Here is a 24,762-nt window from a genome sequence, read left to right on the forward strand (position 1 = left end):
CAGCACCGACACTTTTTTGACAAAAGGTTAATTGGCTGCAGAATAGATGGATTGCCTAGTGGCTCAGTCTAATGCGGCCGCGTCTCTCGCAACGGCTCGCCGGGGTTATTGGTAAAAGCTCGTCCATCTCTTCACCGGGAGCTGTTCCATTTAATCTGAACAGGAATGGCCATCTCTCACCGGCGTCCGCTCGGTGACTATTTTTGTTACCAACGGCTTTGCTTTGGGTGGGATTTAGCAGCCAGAAGGGCTTCTCGGCTGGAACCAGAAAAGCGTGGTCAGGTGTGTGTGTGTGTCACGTTGGGGTAAGGAACATAAAAGGGTTTTGCCAAATGTCATGTAAAGTGAGCGACTGACCCATCTAACTGAAAAGCCCACGGTAGTGTCTGAGGGTGAACGCAGGAATTGTTTGTAATTAGTAACAAATGCGTTTATGCTAATAGGTAAAATGATCGAGTTGAGGAATTCATCAAATTATCTTAGAAAGGCTCATTGGTATTAACTTCTTCCTTTTTTAATGGAAAAACAAAACGGATTGTTTGCCTTATTTCTAGTATGTCTGTATGTGTTTTCATATAATTATCAAACATTTCTAAACCTTGAGCAGACATCTGGTAATCAGTTATTAAACTTGGAATTGTTACAAATTATTTGGCAAGAGAAATCTGAAGGGGTCCTTGTTGAATTTTGTCACACATTTTTTAGGATGATGAAGGACATTATTACCATGTTTTTAATCATCTCTATTAACATGCAAAATTAGTTAGGTGGAAATGTGCATATTTTAGTTGTAGCATACTGGTAAGTACATATTCCCAACACTTGACCGTGGTTTGGGGTTTGTTTATATTTGATTATGTTTGTTTGTCTACTTTTTTACACAAGATAACACAGTGGAGGTTCCTAAATATGAGAAAGAGTATGCCACATTTCTTTATAAAAAGTGAATGGTTTTGGTCTTTTAAGTAATTAAAGGACATAAAAATCACATCAATAAAAAGAATGTGTAGGTGTTTTGACCACAAATAATCCTGTGAGTAACTTTTAGAAATGTCACGAGACTAGAAAAAATTCATCTTGACAACAACATATAAGGAATCATTTTGCTGTATCTCTGCTAATCCAACAGTCTGGAGGGACGTAACCTGCTCTCCATTTTCCGGCGTCATTAATTCTTTTAAGCGACCGCTCACTGCGGTACTGATGCAGTAACCTGCTCTCCATTTTCCGGCGTCATTAATTCCTTTAAGCGACCGCTGACTGCGGCACTGATGCAGCGGTCTGAGGCATCAGAGAAAGAGGAGGCAGTGCATTTGCTGCTGCGGGTGGGAGAGCGGCGTGCGTGTAAAGAAACCTCTTATCCCGGGACCATGGACCTTGCTCTACTAAAGTTGTGCTAAAGGCTTTTCAGTTGTGCTGTTTTAATCCTGGAAGCGGGACGGTGAGGTGATGAAGCACAGGCTTGATATTCCTCTCTCTTCGTTGGCACGTGCACTGTGGGGGCCCTCCGGTACCTGCTAGGAGCCCGCGACTCTTCTTTGGGGTGCATTTCAAGGAAGGGGTCTTGCATATAGAGCAGTGGTTCTCAACCTTCTGGCCCTTTAAATACAGCTCCTTATGTTGTGACCTGCCGGGAGCTCCCAACCATAAAATTATTTTCGTTGCTACTTCCTAACTGTAATGTTGCTACTGTTATGAATCGTCATGTAAATATCTGATCTGCAGGATGGTCTTAGGCGACCCCTGTGAAAGGGTCGTTCGACCGCCAAAGGGGTCGCGACCCACAGGTTGAGAACCGCTGATATCGAAGGAAGGAAGTAGGGCTCCCCACCACACACACACACACGCCCCTGTCCTTCCCTGTGTGTGGACAGAGTCGGGGCGCCGGGTCAGGCAAAGGCCTCGTCTTCGTGTCAGACCGCGCACACGCCTCCTGAGCAGCTGTGCTTCCCCAGGAAAGTACTGGCCCCCTCCCCTCCCTGGGACAGCCCAGGGCGCCCGGGAGTGTGCGGGTGCCTGCAGCTTTGCACCGTTAAGGGGTGAGTTGGGCTATTCCTGCAGGAGACCTGTGGCCTGAAGCACTTAGAGCAGTGGTTCTCAACCTTCTGGCCCTTTAAATACAGTTCTGTGGCCTGAACTCAGTCCCTGGTCTCGCGCCATTTGTGGCTGCACGACCAAAGGTGATCCTGAGGGGGGGTGGGATGCCACAAGGCAAAGTAGGGGTGTGATCACGTTGTTTACAGCATTTCCGTGAGTTTCAACCCCACTCAACGACATGCACCTGAACTCTAGCACAAGGCACGTGGGGCCACGTGTTCGGACCGTAGGTTCAAGCTCACAACCACAGCCGTTGGCTATGATTGTGCTGGGCGGGCCTGCCCTCCAGCTGAGACTTGCACGTGGCAATGAGAGGACCCTGTCCTGTCATTAGTCCGAGGCTTGAACCTGGCCAGAACACCGTAACCACGTCCCACACAGTTCCTCATGTTGTGACCCAACCATAAAATTATTTTCGTTGCTACTTCATAACTGTCATGTGGCTACTGTTATGAATCGTCATGTAAATATCTGATATGCAGGATGGTCTTAGGCGATCCCTGCGAAAGGGTCGTTCCACCGCCAAAGGGGTCGCGACCCACAGGTTGAGAAACGCTGACTTAGAGTCTCTGCTCTGAACCGTGCAGGCTGGCGGCATCTCAGCCTCCTCCCCTCGTGAGGCAGAGGAGGCCCTGCCCACAGTGTCAGCCCCCCTACTCCTGGCTCTGGATTGGCGGCCGACCACCATCAACAGGACTCTGAGGTTGTGTCTTGTAAAGGACATACTGAGCCCCGAAAATAGAAGTTAGACTTTGAGACTGGTAGATGGCCATGCATGTTTAGGTCTCTCAGCCCACATCCTGAACTGACATCAAAAGGAAACGGCCATTTGTTCCACCTGCAAACGGTAGGGCAGACCGAGGGCCGCCGTCCGTGCCCTTTGACGATCCTGGAGGAACCTCGGAGGTCGCAGCAGCGAATGCAGCGCTCGGCCTGGCCAGGGCCCCGCCACCGAGCTGCGCTGCAGATGTGGCCGCTGAGCACTTGCAATGGGCCCAGGGAGACCCAGGAACTGAAATGCTAATTTTCATTAATTTTAATTTGAATGGCCACATGGTCACCGTAGTAGACAGCGCTGCTCTCCATTAAGATAATTACAGTAAAAACCATAAAAAGCCCGAGCCTCTACCCAGACAGGAGACCGTGGGGAGGTGGGACTCGCTGTGAAAATGAGCAGATCGGGCTGATGGTGTGTCGTCATCAGGGCCGTCGGTGCTTAGCACACGCTCCTTGGCAAATACGAGAAAGTCTTCCAAAAGGTTTGTGGTGACATTGTCTATGGGCTGGTCAGTGGCAAGATGAAGAGATCTGACCTAGAAGATGAAATGTACCGGCAAGCTCTGACATGCTGTTTTAATTTTCGATATTCATTTTCTAAGTATAGCAAAGACATTTGTGATTAGCGATGGTTAAAGCCATAAAACGCCTCATAATTAACGGTGTCCCAAAATTCACGCAAGAAGTAATTTTGATAGAAAACACAGGTTTATAATTAAAAACTGTAAATTTTTTATTGATTCATAAAGAATACAGTATAGGGTTATGTATGGAATAGCATATAGTTTATGCCAACAAGCCCACGACCACCCACGCCTTGAAGGAGGAAATTGAGCGCTGTATCAATGAAATTCAGCCACATTTATGCAAAACGGTCATGGGAAATTTCAACAAAAGCGTGCGTATGTGACAGCAAAGCCGTGGAGGCCATTTACCTGATATCCTTTTCCACACATAACCCTATACTGTATACTTTATGAATCAATAAAAAATTTACAATTTTTAATTATAAACCTGTGTTTTCTATCAAAATTACTTCTTGTGTGAGTTTTGGGACACCCTTTACTTAAGCATGGTTAACCTGCCCATTTTCTGTTTCCTTGGCTGTACACCAGCACACCAGCAAACGTGACTTGATTCTGTCCATGTAGCTTCCACATCCAGAGCACAGGTGCCAGCAACGGCACAGGGCACGCCTTTCTGCTGCCTCGCAAAGCAGTCACGGTGGGCCCAAGGGCCGCGGAAGCCTGTGTCCGCGTTTGCGCGTGTCCGTGTGCCTCCCTGACTCCTGTGGCCGGCCTCAGACCGTGAGGACAGCGCTGGGGGTAGAGGCGGCCTCCCGCGCCGCATCCTGGAGGGAGAAGAAATGTTCCACAAACTTGCAGAATGTGCAGGTGTTGTCTCCCCTCTGCTTGGAGGAGCGTGGAGACAGGCCTGAGTGTAGAAGGGGGGCCTTCGCTGGAGAGGTTTAAATTGCACTAAAAGCCAACATTAAAGCATGAGTCACGGGATATGAAACGATGTGGGTGTTGGCACTGCTTTCCTGTAAACCATCCTCTCCGCCTCCAGACAACTCTCTCCCAGCCCCTGTTCCCCCCGCCCCGCATCAGTTTAAATCAGGCTCAGGTCTTTGATCCTCCCTCCCCTCCCGCCTCTCCTTCCTCTCCTTCCCAGTCCCCTGGCCCTGCCTCCGCTCGCCTCCCCCTCTCCTTCCTTTCCTCTTCTCTTCTGGGACCCCACGTTCCCCCTCTAGCTCCTCCAGCGTTGATCCAGGAGAAGGAGCCAGGAGCCTGTCCGAGCTCTCTGTTTCGGGCAGGATCTGTGTCATTGGGCCAGTCACCTCGTTACTGGCACCGTTAACGAGGGACACACGCATGAGTCATAGGTGGCGCTGTGAGAGTCGCCATTTTTATATAAATTGCGATTCTGAGCCATTGATTTAAAATAGCACTGGAATACACGTCATTTAAAATAACCACTTCTGTGCAGATCCCGGGAGAAAGCTGGAGAAAATTAGTCACATTTGGTTTTTAAAAACAACGAAACCGCATTAGAAACCATTTCGTCTGGAGATGAAACCAGCTGGGGCTGCACCCGGTGAGCCTCATCCTTGCAGTCCAGAGGCTGCTGGCTGGGACATGTCCTGGAAACCCCTTCCCCGTCACCCAGCCACCGTGCCCCGCGCGGCTGTGACCTCCACTGACTTCCTAGGACCATGCTGGGGGAGGCCGGGTATTAGGGAGTTTGGGTAAAAAGATAGAGACCCCGTAACTCCAGCCAAATGAGGATGTGCAAAGTGCAACTAAAATCTCGAGTCTTCACATTGTCTAAGGAGGGGAGGGCTCCAACCGGGCTTGTCCTGGCCTCGGATCTCCCATCGGCACCTGCCAGCCCTCGTCCCCAGTGTCATGGTGGGCAGTGGGCCTCTTGGCTTTTATCTTTAGTGTGACATGTAAGTGATCTTTAGAGCCAACAATATTGAAAGAAACTCAGTAAAACCAGAACTGGTGCACGTAGCAGGTGAGAATGGACTCACACAGCCTCCCTTTCTGCCTGAAGTGTGTCTTCCCACCGGCCTGTGGGAGGTGCACGCACACCCCCCACCACGCACACCCCCTGAGGTTCCTGTAGTAATGACACAGTTACAGGTTGACTAACACTAGGATCCTAAGACTTTGTTTATCTGTTAAAAAGTGACTTCATTAATGAATGTGAAGTCGGTAACTGAAAACACACTTTTCTATGTTTTTGACCAGTGAATTCTATAAATGCATTCGTGTCTATATCGACACCCCAGCTTATTACTACAGGGTTGCACGTTGCTTTACACAGTTTAAATATAAGAGAACGAAAACCAGGTAGGGACCTACAAGGTCCAAAGGAAGATGGTCAGGAAGACGGCGCAGCCTGGAGTTCCCTAAGGCAGGGGTCCCTGTCTATGCCTCTATTCCATACCTTCATTCCCCCGACCCCAGCCTAGAGCAGCAGCGTCTGCCCAGTGCATTGTGGGTGGCGGTGAGCCTGCTGGAGCAGGTTCCTCACCTTTGACCTCCACTGGCGCTGCTTCACTGGCCATCTCTCTCTCTCTCTCTCTCTCTCTCTCTCTCTCTCTCTCCCTCTCCCCTCGCTTTCCAGTCTGAAAGGATGACCAAGCACGTGATGTTGGACATGGCTGTCTCCTGGGGAGCTCTAAGAAATACCTTGTCATAATTACTAAAATAAATATATTTGGATGCTCATGAAATACCTTAACATGGATTAGGAATTAGCCACCGAGACCAAGTCTCTGGGGATATATGCGATCGTTTCGGTGGGTTGCACTTTTATCCTGAGAACGCTCCTCATCTTGTGCGTCCATGCTCTACCCAAGGCTCCTCACTTCTTAATCTCCTTCAAGTTCAAAATGACAAGTTCATTTCTTTTTCTCAACCACGACTAGTAAAACTGTACGTCCCCCTGTAACATCCAAGGAAAGAAAACGCTGGGCACAGGTGGACTGGATGCTTAAACATTTCTCCTGGGGGTGGCCGGCAACACCTCCCGTTCTGCGTTGCCCCACAAGTTGCTAATACTCGTGTGTGACTGTACGTGGAGCCTTTCCTCTGGTCTGCTCTCCTTTCCTTCAGTCCTTAGTGTCATGAACTGTAGAAACTGTGCCAAGGGGGCCGCTTTCATGGACGTAACTGATAATTCCCTATTAGGAAAAGGCTGCTGACTATAATTATTATGAAGTGTGTACTGGTTTGCATGCAGTTAAAACCATCCCCAAACCATGGCAGCGTGCCGTCCGTAGATGCTGTTGCATTTTGAAGGAAGGCGCACTGACGCGACACCTGATCCATCGTCTTCGGCATATTGTCAGAATTCTGTGCTGTTGGGTTAATATTTCAGCCCTTTGGTGGCTTCAGGTTCTAACGTTCCAGCATCTTGAGGATCCCAACACTGTATCGACTACCCCACCCAGGGGAAGCCAGTACTGACGTCTGAAGTCTCTTAGGCAAGTTTATTTCCGAGCTGAGTGATTTGTTTCACACGAGGGAGCATGACTGTTCTGGGAGAGTCTGGGTTTCGCGTCCTCTGCCGGCAGCCAGGGTGCGGTTTGGGAAGCAGGCCTTCCTAGCATTTGGGGGGCACATTTCACCAGAAAAGTGACAGTTTACCTGCTTTTTGGTTCCACTATTAATTCCTCTGGGATTCACTGTCAGAGCTCAGTCTGGAAGCCTTGAGAAAAAGGATCCCCTGGCCATTAACGCGCTGGTCCCAGTGTTTGGAGGCGGCCCGCGTCCACCAGGAACATGTGCGGCAGGAAAACACAGCCAGGGCTCAGAAATACCTGTCATTTAAAGGGCGAGCTGACCTCTGACAGCGAGATGAAGGGTTTTCTGCTGAATGGGCCACCGCGCCTGGTAATTTATGTGAGAAATTAGTGCGAATGGCTCACTTTTATGGGCAGGGCTGCCTGTAGCCAGCCCGCAGGAGCCTCCTCCCCCGCGCCTCCATCTGCTCTTCACGCGGGGGCATATGCCAGCTCTCCCAGCGTGCACGTCCCTGAATTACAGCCCCGGAAAGTGGCAGAGAGTGAAGAGAAAGGTCGCCTGTCGCTCCGTGACGTGGTTTGGTGGGCACCGGCCCCCACCACTCACAGGGCCAGGGCCCAAGGGCAGCCAGCAGTGCTGTGACTTTCAGACCCCTGGACCGGGGAACACTGGAGGGAAATTTCGCAAATCACTCCCACTTGTCACGTTAAACGGCCCCCACAGTGGAAATGGAGGAGCAGCCACCGTAGCCCGTGTGGCTCAGTGGATAGAGCATCAGCCTAGCCCAAAAGGTCCTGGGTTCGATTTCAGTCAAGGGAACATACCTTGGTTGCAGGATCCTCCCTGCAGGGCCCTGGTCAGGGCTCATGCTGGAGGCAACCAATCGATGTGCTTCTCTCACATCGATGCTTCTCTCCGTCTTCCCTCTCTCTCCCACTCTCCCTAAAAACCAACGGACAAATATCCTCAGGTGAGGATTACAAAAAGAAAAACAGAAATATGGGAGTAGCCCCTGGTTTCGCTAGGGTGCCACAGCGGGGATGCCCCCTTGTCACTCACTCACCCGTGAGCGGGCTTGCTGCCCCTCCCCACGCAGATCTTGTCGTTTCCGGCGACTCGGTGCTCTAGTCTGGACAAGAGCGCCTGTTGCGCGTCAGGGAAACCTGTGAGGGGACCCAGGCGGCACTTTGGCGACATCTCCGCACCTGCCCGGAGAGGGTCTCTGTTCTTTGCAGGTGCTGATTCATGAAGGCTCCTGTCTGTCTCGTCACCAGGCACACAGCCCTTTCTTGGCTGAAGCCCTTTTGAGATCAAAAGTTCTTTGACAAATGACAAATGAAATCAGAGTAAAAAGGAAAAATTGATGTTTGCTTGATGTTTCCACTTAGAGGGTAAAAGTGTCTCTCTACATTTGCGACTTCTAGGTACTCCGTGAATTTCCAACCTCCTGCAGCTGTGTTAAAGTTTCTCCTTTTCTTTCAGGTAAAATCTAAATACGATGTTAATGCATAATCATATCAATTTTAATCAATATTTGAGGCAACAATTTTAGGAAATTACATTTTATTTTTGTCACAATGAAGGTTATTTGTGACAAAAACCTTGAAAGTTTTATGGTAGGATAATCAGCTGAATCATGTAAAAATGTATAAATTTGTACCTGTGTTATTAAGATTTTACTCTCAATATGAAATATATACTAGTACATGTTTATTTTATAAAATAAAATATTGAAAAGTAGGAGGAATAAAGAAATCACTCATCATTCCACCATTCATTGAATGCAACTGTGTTAACATCATTCAAAGTATCCTAGTCCGTCTTATCTTTCTTTGTGTGTAGGTGAGAATAGTGTACAACTCATTTTTTAAAAGTCTTATTATTGGAAGTATTCCACACGTCCCCTTTCTTTCCCCAATGACCCGCCTCAGGCCCTCACCACCCTTTGTCTCTGTCCAAGGGTGGTGCATATCTGCATGCAAATGCCCTGGTCAACCTCTTCCCGTCCTCCTCCACTTCCCTCAGACTCATCAGTCCGCTTCATGCTTCTGTGTCTCTGCATCTATAACTAAACTGAGATGCAACTCATTTTAAAAATTTGTCATTATATGAAATAAAAATTATTGGCACTTACTAAATTTTCTCATTTTTTTTTTTTAGTTTTGAACCAATAGATGATTGCTGTAGATAATCTGGAAAATGGATAAAATTTATACAGAAGACAGCATTCATCTGAGATAACAACTTTCAGTATAATATTGATGTTTTAGTTCAGTCTTTCTTCTACATATATATTATACTTTATTGAAATTATGTTTCATATGATGATTTTTAAGAAAATCAAAGGAACATTCAGGGACTAATTAGCAGAGGAGATGAATAATGGACAAAACGGCCACTGGAGTATAAATTATTATTAGTTTTCCCCAGTTTAAGTGCAACAACTAACAAAAAAGACAACCATAGTTTAGTATGCTTTTTAACAGTCTCTTAAAATTTATCTTTATTGTTGAAAGTATTACAGTTGTCCCCCCTTTTATAATCCCACTGGCCCTCCCCACCCTGCCCATGCTGCCCCCACCCAGCCTTCCAGTGGCCTTTACTGAAGACCGTGGAGGAGATGCATGCGAACACGTGCCTGTGCGGCTCTGCTTTGGCAAAGGTCACACGTGGCTTCTCGTTTCTCATGCCCATGCCACAGCGCCACCGCATAAGGGGATTTGTCATTGTGAGCATGTCATTTATTTATTTATGGAGAACAGGAACGGATATTAAGAAAAAGATTAAATATGAACACACATTGCTTGATTTTGGGACAAGTATAAAAATGGACAAAGACCACTGACAGAATCATGAAACAAGTCTCTGTTCCCCATCTAAGACCTATCACAAAGGTCCTACAGAATTTCAAAGATTGTGTCCCAGTCTGAATAAGGGGCAATCCATAACTTTTAAGCCATAAATTTTCATTTCTTGAGTTCTTATTTAGATTCATATCTCTATACATGTACATGGGTTGACTATTTCTGAACTCCTGAATTTTTTTGAAGACATATATTTGATCAGTTTTTGTTTGATTACTGATTTTCACAGTCTGGGTAATTGCAGTATCTATACTATTAAAGGGTAATATGCTAATTAAACCGGGAGACCTTCCAGGAGACCTTTCAGACGTCCTTCCGGACAAAGCCATGGTGGTGGGGCCAAGGCAGAGGCGGTTAAGGGCGATCAGGCCAGGAGGGGAGAGCATTTGGGGCCAAGCAGGCCAGCAGGGGACAATTGAGGGTGATCAGGCCGGCAAGAGGGGGCAGTTGGCGGTGAGCAGGCTGGCTGTGGGGGGGTTGGGGGGGCAGGACAGTTGGGGCGATCAGTCCGGCAGGGTGAAGGCAGTTGGGGGCAATCAGGCTGGCAGGTGGGGGGCAGTTGGTGTTGATCAGGCTGGTGGGGGGGGGCAGTTGAGGGCAAGCAGGCTGGCAGGCAGAGTGGTTAGGGGCGATCAGGCAGGCAAGCTGGTGAGCAGTTAGGAGCCAGCAGTCCCGGATTGCGAGAGAGATGTCTAACTGCCGGTTTGATTCCACAGGTTTAGGCTCGATCCCTGTGGGATCAGGCCTAAACTGGCAGTCGGACATCCCCTGAGGGGTCCCAGATTGGAGAGAGTGCAGGCCGGGCTGAGGGATACCCCCCATGCACGAATTTTATGCACAGGGCCACTAGTTTTTGTATAAGTAAAAGTTGCTTTTATGTATATATATATTTTCCTTTTCATTAATTCTTTAATGTAGTGAGCTTAATCTGTCTACCTACTTGAAACTTTTTCTCAAGTGAGGAAAGTTTTCTTCTGTGATGTCATAGATTATTATTTTTGTCACAATTTTTCTATATTCTTTCTTAGAATAAAATTTTATGTAGACTGTACATATATTTGATCCTATAATGCCTGTCATTGTCTCTATCAATATTTTTATCTCTATTCATTTTTTAAAAAATTATAGAATTTTCTTTTATTTTCTATTTTCTTTAGTATCAATTGTTCTATTACTGCCTCAACTTAAATTTTGCTTCTACTGCTATATTAAGCCTTGAAAATCTTTATATTGTTCATTTCTTCAGTGATATCATTATACACATTGGCTTAAAAAGCTTAACATTATTGTCCAGGCAAGTTTATCATAGAAAAAGCTGAATGAATTATGTGAATGAATTATAATCCCACAGCTGTGAGCATGGAGAGAAGAGAGCTAGTTTGAAGGCTATTGAGAAAACACATTTACAGAATTGGTGGTTGGTTAGCATCTGAGTTGGGGAGATGAAAGAGGTTTTGTCAATTGCGAAGCTTATGATGCCAATGAATATGTACTTTAAAAACCATTTTGAGAATCTCTAGAGGGTTTTGGAATGTCACCAATTCCCTATTGTTGGATATTAATGTTTTTATTCAATAGTTTGCTATTTTAAGCAATACTACTATCAACATAATTGAATATATACATATGTATATAGTATATGTATATGCATATGTATATATATTTTGCAAACATGTCTGACTATTCCCTAAGGGTAAAATTTTATTTTTGCATCTACCTGTTATCACAATAAGGACTTTTGCTCTTTTATGAAGGCTGGCTACTGAACACTTGAGTGCGCCTATTTCTAAAAATCACTGATCTCTGCAGAAGTGACTGTAAAGGGTCTTTCTCACTGTCATGTCTCTAAGATTATAAGCATTTCTTTTTCTGTGTGTAGGATGTTTATGAAACTCATATATTACTGCATATTTTGGGTTTGACCTCCATCTAGAACAGGTGTTTGCCAAGACACAGGACATGGGCTGTGCGGGACCTCACTTCCTCTGCCTGGGGACAGGGGAGCTCTTCTGCCCAGCTCCACGGAGGGAGACTGCCCAGCCCCCAGCTCAAACTCAGGGTCTGGTATGAACATGTTTCACCAAGCTCTGTTCTGTCGCCTAAAAGGGGATCTTCTGTGACTTTCGTTACTGAGACAGATGGAGCAGGTGAAAACCTGCCACCCCCGGGATGCACAGTGCAGGTCTGCTCTCCTCCGCCCTGGCCTGCAGCATTCTGCTTGTAGAGCGCGCTGCTTTGTGGGTGCGGGAATGTGCTACCGAGGGCCGCTCTCCCTGCTTCCTGTTCAGCTCTTCTCTGAGGTTTGGCTGTGAGTGGCTGTAGAGGCGATGTTGACGGGGATGGGAATGGAAGGGAATAGCACTTTTATTACAAAGCAACTACTTCGCCATGGCAGAATGGTGCCCTGGCCTACCACCCCCACCCTCTGAGTTTGCTCTAGATCTTCTATTTCTGACCAAGTGGCAGAAGGTGTAGGAGGGATGCAAAAGCTACCTCCGACTTTCGGATGGGTGCCTCTGGTGGCTAAACATGAATTCACCAGAACTGTGGTTTTTCTGTCCCAGCCCATTGGCCTTGTTATCTGTAAAAACTCTATGTGTCTGCCTGTGCATTCATTATATGCCTGGTTTCCCGTTGCATCATGGGCGAGTTTGTGGCGTGTCGGGGGACACTGTGGAGACTCTTGTCCAGGTGTTATTAAAACAGAAGAGTCCAGTTTAGTTTAGTCCATTATTGGATGTGCCCCATTGCAGAGACGTAACGTGATGTTACAAACCCCTGGGCCGCAGTGGCTCACCTGCTCACATCATGAGTAACACACAGTGGTGAGTAACACGCAGTGCCGGCCCTCAAGCCTGCATAATGAGGCTTGAGTCTGAAGTAGCTCCTTGACTGGAATAGATTGCTGTTCAACAGAGAATCTGAAAAAGGCCCAGGGAGCACATGTCAAGTTTTAAAGTAAATTGCTTCCTCTTGCATAAACCGTACGTTCTTATTCCTTCATTCAGCGTGTCTAAAACATGTCCTGCTTCAAATGACTTCTGTAGACAAATGTTTTAAATTGAGAGACTATGAAATGTATACCATTTTATATATCTGTATGTATCTTAGTGAATGTTTTCTTCTCCCACTTTATTTATCATTACATAAAGGAATAGTACATTTTGCCTGTACCATGGCCTTGAGGTGATTAATTCACGTATGTGTATGTCTACATATTACAGCAATCCCAAATATCAGAGACATCACTGACTCCCAGACCTGCTCTGCATTTTGAAACCTATTCATGTTTTCACCTTGGTGTGAATTTTAAAGATTGGTTCTGCTTAGAATTCAATCTGATTTTAATGTGAAGACTCCGAAGTCCCTATTAAATACGAGCTGGCCCTTCTCCTTGTAGCCTTCAAACGCTTGGTCTCTTCTCTTCTGTCCCATCTCTTTAATTCTCTGGGCTCCTTTCCAGGCGATTTCCTCACACCTGTCCTCTAATTTAGTAATTCAATTAGGTTTGATCTACTGTCTAACCTGTGTATTTCAGTAAATATCAATTTACCGAATTATAGAGTCTAGACCAGCGGTGGGCAAACTTTTTGACTCGAGGGCCACAATGGGTTCTTAAACTGGACCGGAGGGCCGGAACAAAAGCATGGATGGAGTGTTTGTGTGAACTAATATAAATTCAAAGTAAACATCATTACATAAAAGTCGTAGTTTGCCCACGGCTGGTCTAGACTCTATGTTTGTTTCTTTAAAAGATCTACCTATTGTTTTTTCAAATAATGTCTTCTTCTCACCTTACGACTTCTCTTACTGTCGTTTCCGGCTTAAGTAACTAACATGTTTATTTAAAGTTTCTCTCACACTCTCCTGTGACCTGTATTGCTGGGGGTTTGAATCTGCCCGCTGCCTCTTGCTCTCATTCGAACTGGGAGCCTCTGTTTTGTGCGCTGCGCTCGGCACCCGCCTGCCCCGTGCGCGGCCTCATCAGGTGGCTCTTCCCGGTGGGTCTCCCGGTGGCTCTTCCCGGTGGGTCTCCCGGTGGCTCTTCCCGGTGGGTCTCCCGGTGGCTCTTCCCGGTGGGTCTCCCGGTGGCTCTCCCGGTGGCTCTTCCCGGTGGGTCTCCCGGTGGGTCTCCCGGTGGGTCCCCCGGGCACAGGCTCCGGACTGACGGCTGGGAATCGGGTTCAGGGTTCCTCGCCTGCTGCTGCTCTCGGCTTGCGTTTCCTCGTCTTCCTTGGAGCCGTATCTGCCTTTCTTACTCTGGAGAATGGCTCTGCATTGTTGTAACTTTCCCCCCGGCTTTTACAGCCTATTTGTCATGTTGACCAGAGGGCTCTCTTAGGCTTGTTTCCTCAGTTGGGTTCATATCTTGGCTTAGATCCCGAAAAAAGGAGCTCCTTTGAGATACAATCTTGCGCCACTGCAAGATCCGTTCTAAAAATTTTTTATGTAAAAATGTCAATGAATTAAAATATTTTTTGTATTTTTCATGGAAGTCCTTTTATTTAAACAAATGTAATCAGCAAATGTTGTATTAGTTTGTATAAATGTGAGTGTGTGGGTATGTGTGAGTGTGTGCATGTGAGCGTGAGAGGGTGTATGAATGTGTGTTTGTGTGTTAGTGTGTGAGTGTTTGAGTATGTGAGTGGGTCGGTGGGAGTGTGTGTGTGTGTGTAATCATGTATTAAATCTCTTGCAGACAGTAAATTTGGGTTTGGAAAAATCTCATTTCTGTGTGTAATGTGTGTATGCATGTCTATGCATGTGTATATAGACGTCTTGTTCCGTTTCAGGACTGGAGGTGAGATGTCAGTGATCATTCTGTGAGACTTCACCAGCTAATAAGGTGTGGCTGGCCCTAAGAAGACCTTTACTTTTTCAGTATTAAAATTTGGCATTTGCGAATCTCTTGAGAAGCATCAACTCATCATTTGAAAAAAATACTTTCCATTTGCATTAAGCTATATAAAATTTTACTAACCATCAAGTATAAGACTGAATTGAAAAAAGAAAGTGTTTTTTAGTCACCCTTCAAAGATCATTTGTGAAGAGTTGCTTGGGTAATGATGCATTTGCATATGCACAAAAGAGCTGGCTCTTTTACATCAATTTTTCTTTACATATTTTTAAATGAACTATGAGAAGTGCTAATGGTTAGACTGGTAACATTAAAACCACAAGTCAAGAAACGTAGAAGTTAAGATTTTGATAATTCTGTTTGGGGATCTCTGGCTCACTCTGCCCGTGTGGGTTATAATTTTGACACTTCATTGTTGTAACTTACTACATTTTATAAACTAACAACTGGACTATCTTCAAGTCTCCAGCAGCGGTTTTGCAGATGGTTCATCGCATGAGGAAGAAATCTGGACTCTCATGATGTGAGGGTGTCAGTGGGAAGAGGCAGGAAGGGCGAGAGGAACATGCATTGGTTAGTTGCAACATTACCAGGAATATTTTGTCTGCTCAGTAATACTAGGATTTAGGTCAGTTTTCAGAAGTAGTGAGCCCTGTATCCAGTGCGTACAACTCTGGAATATACCAGATTGGAGAAAACCTTTTTTTGCTAGGAAATTTTGCCTGTTATTAATGTACAGCCTCATTATTTGGCTTCTTAAACAATCCCCATTGTTTTTGTTTTTTGTGTGTCTTTTGCCGTCTTGCTCTTTGTACATGAGAAACCTTTGTGTGTATGGATTTCTAAACATATCACTGTGTTTCTTGCCTTGTGACCTTTACTCGTGGTTTAGTCCTTCCTCTGGGAAAGCCAGACACCCTATTTTAGTCTCAGTGCTGAGGAAGACAGAAATCTGTGTTCTTGTGTCCCGGGACTGCGATGGACGACTGGGGCAGGGCGTTTTTTAACTTTCACTTATCATAGCCCCTGGTATATTATGAATAAATATTCTAAAGCTGATCTTTGAAAGAATTTATTAAAATAAGATAGTCTACATTTTGTACATTTTGTTTGTTTAATATAATAGCAGTTTAAATTTCATCTACTCAGTAGCGAAGAGTGAGGATGGTTATCTTAGACATATTTTATTCTTATTTTTATTTTATTATGTTAGGAAATAGTTTATTGATTTTTAGAGAGAGAGGAAGGGAGAGGAAGAGAGAAACTTCAATGTGAGAGCATAACTGATCGCTGCCTCCCGCACGCCCCCTACCCAGGCTCACACCCGAAACCCGCATGTGCCCTGGCCAGGAATGGAACCAGCAGCCTTTTGGTGCATGGGACGGTGCCCTACCAACTGAGCCACACTGGCCAGCAGGACAGGCATATTTTACACTTTATTTTCAAGCCTCATAGATCTTTGGCTAGCTGTTTGTTTTTGTATTTTCTTACAGAATGTAGTTTGTAATGCTCTTAGGACCGATATGAGATTAGCTTACTGAATATTACTACTGATACATAGAATTAGTTTATTTAAATTCTAGTGGTCTGATCATATTGAAATTATATTCTTACGTATGTGTTTTTTAACTGTGTGTGTCATCTAATTGATGTCCATGCAACTTAATAAGAAGTGGCTATTTATTCAATAGACATTACCTACTATGTGCCAGGTACCATTCTAGACTAGAAAAACAGCAAAGAATAAAGCAGAAAAATTCCCTGTCTTCATAGAGATTCCATTATAGCAGGAAGAAAAACCAGTGAATATGGAGTGTTAAATGGTGATGGAAGTAACCATGGAAGTATAGGGTACAGTTTGCTGGGTTAATAAGGGGGAGATTCCTTTCATGATAATGCATTTAATCGGAGGCCATTTGGTAATATTTTCTAAATTCATTTTTTAAATGACAGTGTCTGCTGGATGCCTCTCACTTTTAAAAATGCCCTGATTCCCAAAAGAGGAGAGTGTTGAAGGGAAAATGCAATGTCAACAGCCAAATGAGCCATGTGCTTTCGGGGCCTATTCATTACTGAAAATCAGTGTCAAAGTTATAACCCAACTCTAATGACTTAACAAATTATACTTTAATTAAGTTCTTACTCTGCTTAAAGGCTAATTAAGGGATCACGAGTGGCTGTGTTTTGTATATTTCGCCGTAAATATTTTATGAGCACATACAAATACATCTTTCTTTTGTGAAAAGTGCTTTTCACCCTTTAAATATAAGGAAGCGGAAGTAACCAAGCAAACCCGCTTTTCATGTCCCGTTTCTCTTTTCTTTTCAAAGTCAAATCATTGCTAGTGAAAATATTTAAAAAAACAAACAAGAAACGATGAGACACACGTGAGCGGACACATGTGGGTGCAGAGATGCCACCTCCCCATTGTCCTGACACGGGTCACCCGGAGCGCGAGCTTCTAATCCAGGGCCACGGGGAGACTGAGGGGCCCGCTCCCCAAGGCTCGATCTGGTGAATTCACAGCACACATGCTTTCCCCACACGAACGCACACGTCTACTGTGACAGTGACAGAGCATGACGTCATCCATCTGGGGGTCCTGGGGCTAAAGGCGGCGAAGAGACTGAGTGTCACACATGGTCTCTGTGGGTTCTGCGCGCTCTTTCCCCGCACATGCCAGCGGCTGCAGTTGACTGGGTGCCGTGGAGTCGGGGCGGGGGGCGGGGGGGCAGAGCGGGAGAGAGGTCTTTGTGTAGTGCGTGTAATTAGTCAGAGTGAAATGAGTAAAAAGTAACTTAAAATCATGCAAAATTACCTGTATTTTGGAAACCATAAATCAAAATCTCTGCCTCGCTGTGAGCCATAAAATTAGAAGAGAAAACGTGCTTGAGAAATCAATTGGATATCAACATTATGATATCAAACATCTAAATGTTGTGACATTAATAAATATATATTTTATAATTTATTTTGCTTTATAAAATTATTTTGTTGACATGAAAATGTACATCTGTTTCTTTGCTTTTTCTATTTTTTTTTTGTACATCTGTTTCTTAATGTAAAACTGATGAGAAGAGGTTTGTTTTTAAATCCTCATCTGAGAATTTTTTTTTATTTTTTAGAGAGAGGGGCGAAGGGAGGGAGAAAGAGAGAGACACCCATTTAAGAGAAAAAAACATAGATCGGCTGCCTCCTGTATGTTCCCCTACAGAGGATCAAACCTGCAGCCCAGGCGTGTGCCCCGAACAGGAATTGAACCGGCGACCTTTTGGCGCACGGGAGGATGCTCAACCACCCGGTCTTACTGGCCAGGGCCCTGCGCCCTATTGTTAACCGGCTGTGTTTGGTTTTATTCTGCTGGGGACTGAAGCTCACCAGTTCTGTGGTTAATCCCATCAGGGCTGCTTGTTCTTCCAAAGTAAATACTGCTCATTGCTGGGACCTAAAAGAGTGCAACTTCAGGGCCAGTGCTCAGGGCACGATGGCAGGCAGGGCGGGGCTGGAAGCTAAGAGACCAGTAGGGCCCTCGTTAAAGTGACAGTCACTACAGCTGCTTCCTTTAAGATAGATCTTCATGATTAAAAGTCAATGGAGCTTTAATTCATCCTTATTGGTTTTCATTGTTTGACTATAAGTCATTCAACAAATACTTACTGTCAACAATACACCAGGCCCTGACCAGGTCCTGGACATTCAGCGCCTAAGTCCGGGCCCTAATGGTGCTGGGTCATTTACTCTGATGAAGTCGTGTTTTTTAAAAATAGGCATCTTAGGTGTCTGAGATTTCAACTCAGACTGTCACATAATGATCGCCTTGGGCAGTGGTCGGCAAACTGCGGCTTGGCAAACTGCGGCTCGCGAGCCAGATGCGACTCTTTGGCCCCTTGAGTGTGGCTCTTCCACAAAATACGACGTGCGGGTGCACACGTACAGTGCGATTGAAACTTCGTGGCCCATGTGCAGAAGTCAGTATTTTGTGGACCAGCCACACTCAAGGGGCCAAAGAGCCGCATGTGGCTCGGCAGCCCGGGTTTGCTGACCATGGGCCTTGGGCATTAGGAAAATCTCATGAATTCATGTCTGCTTCTTTGGTTAAACTTCCTTTCTGCCCTATGAAAGGACAGGTTTTAGAGCAAAGCACAGCTATGTAAGAAAAGGAAATTGAATCAGTCGTTTTAATAACCGTAAAATCTAAATAGTCGTACCAGTGCTCCGACTCACTTTGGGAAGCATGAGAGGTGCGTCTGATTGCTGCTGAATTTAATTTTAAAAAATATATATTTTTATTGATCTCAGAGAGGAAGGGAGAGTGAAAGAAAGAAGCATCAATGATGAGAGAGAATCACTGATGGACTGCCTCCTGCACGCTCCCTGCTAGGGATCGAGCCCAGAACCCAGGCATGTGCCGTTGACTGGAATTGAACCTGGGACCCTTCAGTCCGCAGGCTGATGCTCTATCCACTTAGCCACACCAGCTAGGGCTGAATTTAATTTTTAATAGTTGAATGAAACTGAGCACAGTTGCTGTTGTATTTGGTTTGAAATGATTTTGGTCATGAGCATGTGCTAGTAACGTTTCCAAATTCTAAACAACTTTCGCCACATTTATTATACTCCTCATTTCTGCTGGGATCTGCCCTGTGAAGGGAGTGGGAGCCATGCCGCTCTCATTATCCTGGTAATTGTCATCTGTGAAGGGCAGGTGCCAGTTCTCCTAAGAGGACGGAGCGCGTAGCACAATGATCGTCTTGCGCTGTGGTTTTAATATTGAAATATTTTCCTCTGAGGAACCGAACCTCCATCTTCTGCACATAAAAACAATCCTTTTATCTTTATGCGCCAATAAATATAGCAGATAATTCCAAATACACTATATCATTGGCAACCATTTTCTGTCCAACACATGAAAATCAGTGGTTTGTAACTCTAACGGCGTTTCAAGTAATTTCTTGACTTACTTTTTAAAAAGTCATTTTTGTGTAAGTTATAAAATGAAGGTATAATCAATATTTGAAAGAAGCAGTGACCCATTTTGAGTTTTATCCCATTCCTCTTTCTAGAACGTTCTCTAAGTATTCAGGCCGGAGTGCAAGGTTTTGCATCTCTCTCCCCTGGACTGATGGCAGTGTGTTGAATTTCTCATGATTCCCAAAGAACAGGTTGCACAGTCTTCCTGTCCCCAGTTTCAGGGCTAATTAACTTCCTTGTGCTGCCTACCCAGTGCCACCTGCCAGTCCATGGCAGCCCTGTGGGTGCTGCTACCTCAGGGCGTGGGTAACGTTACCTCCGGTGAGCACGCCACTTCCCTTTTGGGTGGAATGGCTGTGTCCTAGTCACTGCGTCATTCTTGGGAAGACAGGGTGGCCCTGACTCCCCCTTTTGACCTCTGAAGTCTGCGATTCCCGGGCCTCCACAGCGTGTTTGGGAAGTATTGCCGCAGTTGGCAAACTCTTGCTCTTCTTTAAAAAATAATTTTTAAAAATTTTAGGAAATAATGACATTTTTTATTCTAACAGTATTATTTTTACTAGTGACTTTTTAACAAATCTTGATACAGTCTTATTGCTGTTCTTTTAAAGTTATATAAGGTGTCCCAAAGGATGGACACGCATGCATTTTCTGATGGCTCAGTTGATGTTTCTTTCCGTTCAGATTTAACACATTGGGTTTAATAATTATTCAAAGCATATCTATTAGTTTGGGACACCCTGAAAGCATAGACAGTGAGATACGCATGACATAAATGTTAGCATCTTTTTTTAAAAATATATTTATATATTTACTTTTTGCAGAGAGGATTGGAGAGGGATAGAGAGTTAGAAACATCAATGAGAGAGAAACATCGATCAGCTGCCTCCTGCACACCCCCCACTAGGGATGTGCCCACAACCACGGTACATGCCCTTGACTGGAATCGAACCTGGGACCCTTCAGTCCGCAGGCTGACGCTCTATCCACTGAGCCAAACCGGTCAGGGCTAAATGTTAGCATCTTAACTCGTTTTAACTGTGCACGGTGGAGGGGGGGAACGTTTCTACCTCTCCCCTCTTAGGGTGTTTCCGCTGGGCCTGAGAATTAAATTGACATCAGACAGATAAGCAGCAGCAAAGTGTACAAACTTACATAAGTTCTACAGGACATGGAGCCCGCATAAGGAATGAAGACCCAACAGAATTGTGGCGTCCACATGCTTTTACAGTGGATTGAACAAAGAGAGGCAGTTGTGGGAAAGTAACTGAAAAGTATGTGGAGCGGCTAAAGGGAATGTGAATTATTATTTTTTAAATGTGGTTTTACTGATTCCAGAGAAAGGAAGGGAAAAGGAGAGAGAGAAACACCCATGGTAAGAGAGAATCACTGATTGGCTGCCCCCTGCACGCCCACACTGGGGATCAGGGCCCTGACTGGGAATTGAGCCCTGACCTCCTGGTTCATAGGTCAATTGATGCTCAACCACTGAGCCACACCGGCCGGGCAGATATGAATGGTTCTAACCAGGGCTCTTGCTGACAGCCCCTCAGCCTCAGCCCTCGTAGGGCCGGTACTTCCCTCTGGCGCAGGAAGAGCATCCTTCACAGGGAATCGCACCCCCTGCTTTAGGGGACAGAGTGTTTTTCTGACTTTAACTCCAAAGAATCCTTGTGCCAAAGCAGCATGTGTCGGGCGGCTGAGAAGGTGTACGTGCCTGCGCCTTGCTGTGTGGCCGGCCTTCGGGGTCCTTGCATCTTGTGAAACGCAGACTCTACCTGCCGACACCTTCCCATCGCCCGGCCCCCCCAGCCCTTGGCCGCCACCGCTCCTGGCTCCCATTACCGGTGACATTTCCTTCGTTTTGGGATATTAATTTAAAATAAGCTTAAAAATAACTTGCAGGCATATACTTATTTCTATTTTCACTGTATTTCATGGTATCCTCCAGCTTTCTTTCAAGGACTTTACCCTGGTATTTATTTGGTTTCTTTTTGTGCATTTCTTTCCATTGTTTGAGGTTTGAAATGAATTATACAAGTGAAACCACATCGTCTTTTCATTATCCAACTACATTTTTCTGATGATGAATAGACTTTAGAAAGGACTTATTTAATAAAACAGTGTTTCATCAGTCATTCCTAGCTGATTTAATATGCAAAATATACATGAAATATTACAAAAAACCCAACATTAAATTTTATTCTGTTGGTCATTTGTCATGCTTTCATAATTGTTTCTAAAGTAAATCCCGTTTCTGACTGAAGATATGAGATCATCTGCTCTCTCGGCCTCCTCGGCTCTTTGTAATTCAGTAACCGAGGACAAAGTGCTATCAGAGAAAAACATATCTCGTCCCCCCATTGCGGGTGGGGGTGGGAGGGGCTTCTTGGGGTGCCGCTGGGATAAGCATTTCCGGAGGCCCCGCGGGAGGTGAGGTGGCAGAACGCCTCGTCTCTCTGGAACTACACCCTGGGTTTCCAAGGCCCCGTTTCCCCCAGTCCAGTCCTGGGAGCATGGAGCTGGGGCCTCAGTGGAGCGAGAAGCAGAGCCAGGGGCCAAGTGTCCCCTCCATGTTGGAGCCGGGGCCAGTCCAGTCCCCGGGTCCACTGTGTGTGGGGTCCCTGTGGCGTGGGCCATGTGGGTGAATGCAAGGAAGCAGAAGCGAATGAGCCCCACATGCCCAGAGGCACACGGGTCCCACGAGAACCCAAAGCATAAAAGAATGAACTCCTTTGTGTAGAGGGTCAAGTACCCCAGATCTCCTGGAGCTTGCAAGGGCCACACCCATTCTAGCCAATGACCTCTGTCCCCAGGGGTGACTGACAGCAAGCCCCTTCCTTGTGTCACCCCAACATTACTGGGCAGCATCTGTCTGCCCTCCGTCCAGGCCCCTCCCCCAGTGTTCTGCAGAGAATGCGCCTATAGTGTGTGGCCTTCCCTCTGCTCCTTGGCTGTTGTTAGGGCTAGTTCATGGCACTCACTGATCAGAAGCACTGTCTGGAGTCATTAGATCAGACTCAGAGCTGCTCCTTGATGTACATGTCAAAGTGTGCAAAGATAACCCGCAACACAGTAGAGTGAACACCAAGCTAAACTATTGGCAATTTATTAACTACTAGAGGCCTGGTGCAGGAAAATTCTTGCACTGGAGCAGGGGAAGCGGGGATCCCTCAGCCCGGCCTGCCCCCTCTCACAGGCCAGGAGCCCTCAGGGCGGGAGGCGACCCAGCGATCAGGGGAAGGTGATGCCCCATCACACCTCTGCTGCTGCCACTGCCGGCAGCACAAGCCTCGGGCGGCCCTGGTTACCTGAGCCTCCGGCTCCCCTGGGTGGCTGGGCAGCCAACATCCGAGGCTCGCCTGCCCCTCAGGCCGGCCCTGGGCGGCTGGGCGGCTGAGGGGACTGGGGGACTCCGGAGGCAGGCACTCAGGGTGGGCCTAGCCTTGCTGCCCCTGCCACCCCGGCGGGGCTGAGGGGACTGGGTGCTGCCATCTTGTGGCTGTGGGTGCCGCCATCTTTGAGGGCATGAGAGTCAATTAGCATATTCCCTCCTTATTGGCTGCGGGCACTGCCATCTTTGCTATGGCGTGAGAATCAATTAGCATATTCCCTCTCTATTAGATAGAATAAGTGTATTTTATAAATATTTACTTAATTATATATCTTAAAATACATGCTTGGTAATGTATGTTTACAATGAAGATACCAAGGACTTACGGAAATTCTATTGCGGGGGCTGGAACAAATGCTCCTTTCCTTCCCGCCTTCTAAATTCTTCCAGCCGGGTTAGTAATCAGGGAACAGAAACATGATCAGGAAATCAAATTTGTAACACATGCTATGGGGATGCACACGAGCATGAGAATTCCAAAAATGCAAAGTTGGGTCCAAGTGTCCTTGTGGACAAAGGAGAGAGCGGGGAGAGCGGTCTGAGATTTCAAAGGAAGCAGGCAGTTTCCAGGTGGTTGAGGAAAAGCAGGACGTAAAAGGCAGGTACCTTTTGGCTACAGAGCAGGTAGAATTTTTCGAGGCAACCCAGACACAAGGACGGGGGGCCGGGGGTACAGGTGGGGGGGAGGGGGGCTGTCGAGTCAGAGGCAGGTGCTCCGAGGTTCCTGCCTCCTGCGAAGGTGGCTGTGCCGAGTGTCCTTCCTGACGCGGGTTCCCCCCGGAATTTGAGGCAGGAAATGGGGGACGTCTAAGGTTCTTCCTAAGTCTTTGTTTCTTAACAACCAGTGTTAAACCAGAATCCTAAAAAGCAGCTCCAGGTCGTCCAATCTCAGGGCCCCTTCGCTGTGGGAAGCGGGGATCCTGGGCCCTGTGCTCTGAGGTGTCCCCGTTACACCCCGCAGCCTGTGCGTCCCGTCGCTGCCACCCTCCCCGTCACCCTGTCAGGCACAGATGCTCACCACGGAGGGCAAGAAAGTGATGACGGGCCTCGCAGCCTGGCGTCGGACCAATTTCAACAGCAGTAACAGTTCCCCCCACTTTCCCCTCTGAGGCCTGCTGGGCAGGGGTGGCGGCGTCCCAGGCGATCTGGGTGACAGTTACTGATGAAGCTCTTTCCGGCACAAAACCAGCTGATGCGAAGCAGCACGCGCGCTGCCTTCCTCTCGCCTCCCTGTTCTGGCCCGTCGTCAGCCCCACATCCTGGCCTGTCGTCTCTGGCTTTGCTGTTGTTCAGTTCTTTCCTCCCCTAAATCTAAATGTAGGCATGTTTTTGCAATGTGTTGAGTTTACAATCCCTCATGGTCTGCTGTTCCTGTTACAAGCCATTTCCTATCCTGTCTCCTGCTAGAGCCGCTTCTAACCGGGTTGGGGGGTGCGGGGGGTGGGGGGCTGGTTCAGTGCCAACGGCTCCCTCAGGGCTGGTGTCACCAAAACGAAGGGGATTGCTCGCCTCCTCGAGTCAAAGCCCCATCAGCTGTGAACGGGTTTGCAGCCAAGAACGTGAAGGTTTATTTCGGGAAATGGTGTCGGACCCAAGTCACGGGGGAGCTGTGCGCCTGAGCCCTGGCTCCCGGGGCCTCCAGGGAGCGGGTCGCCCGGGAAAACCATTCCTCACGGGATGGAGGAGCCAGGGCCTGGCCCCTGCGGATCGCTGGGCGCGAGGGTGGGGGCAGTGGGTCCGGGCACCTGTCCGCCCTGGCGTCGC

General features: G+C 46.7%; 1 protein-coding gene across 1 annotated transcript in view; it reads left to right on the forward strand.

Moving 5' to 3' along the window:
- Positions 1-24,762, forward strand: part of PACRG (PARK2 co-regulated) — a 194,474-nt gene that overhangs the window by 52,395 nt on the left and 117,317 nt on the right. The gene's annotated exons all lie outside the window — the stretch shown is intronic.

This window comes from Myotis davidii, unplaced genomic scaffold (assembly GCF_000327345.1).
Source record: "Myotis davidii unplaced genomic scaffold, ASM32734v1 scaffold1494, whole genome shotgun sequence".
Lineage (NCBI taxonomy): Eukaryota > Metazoa > Chordata > Mammalia > Chiroptera > Vespertilionidae > Myotis > Myotis davidii.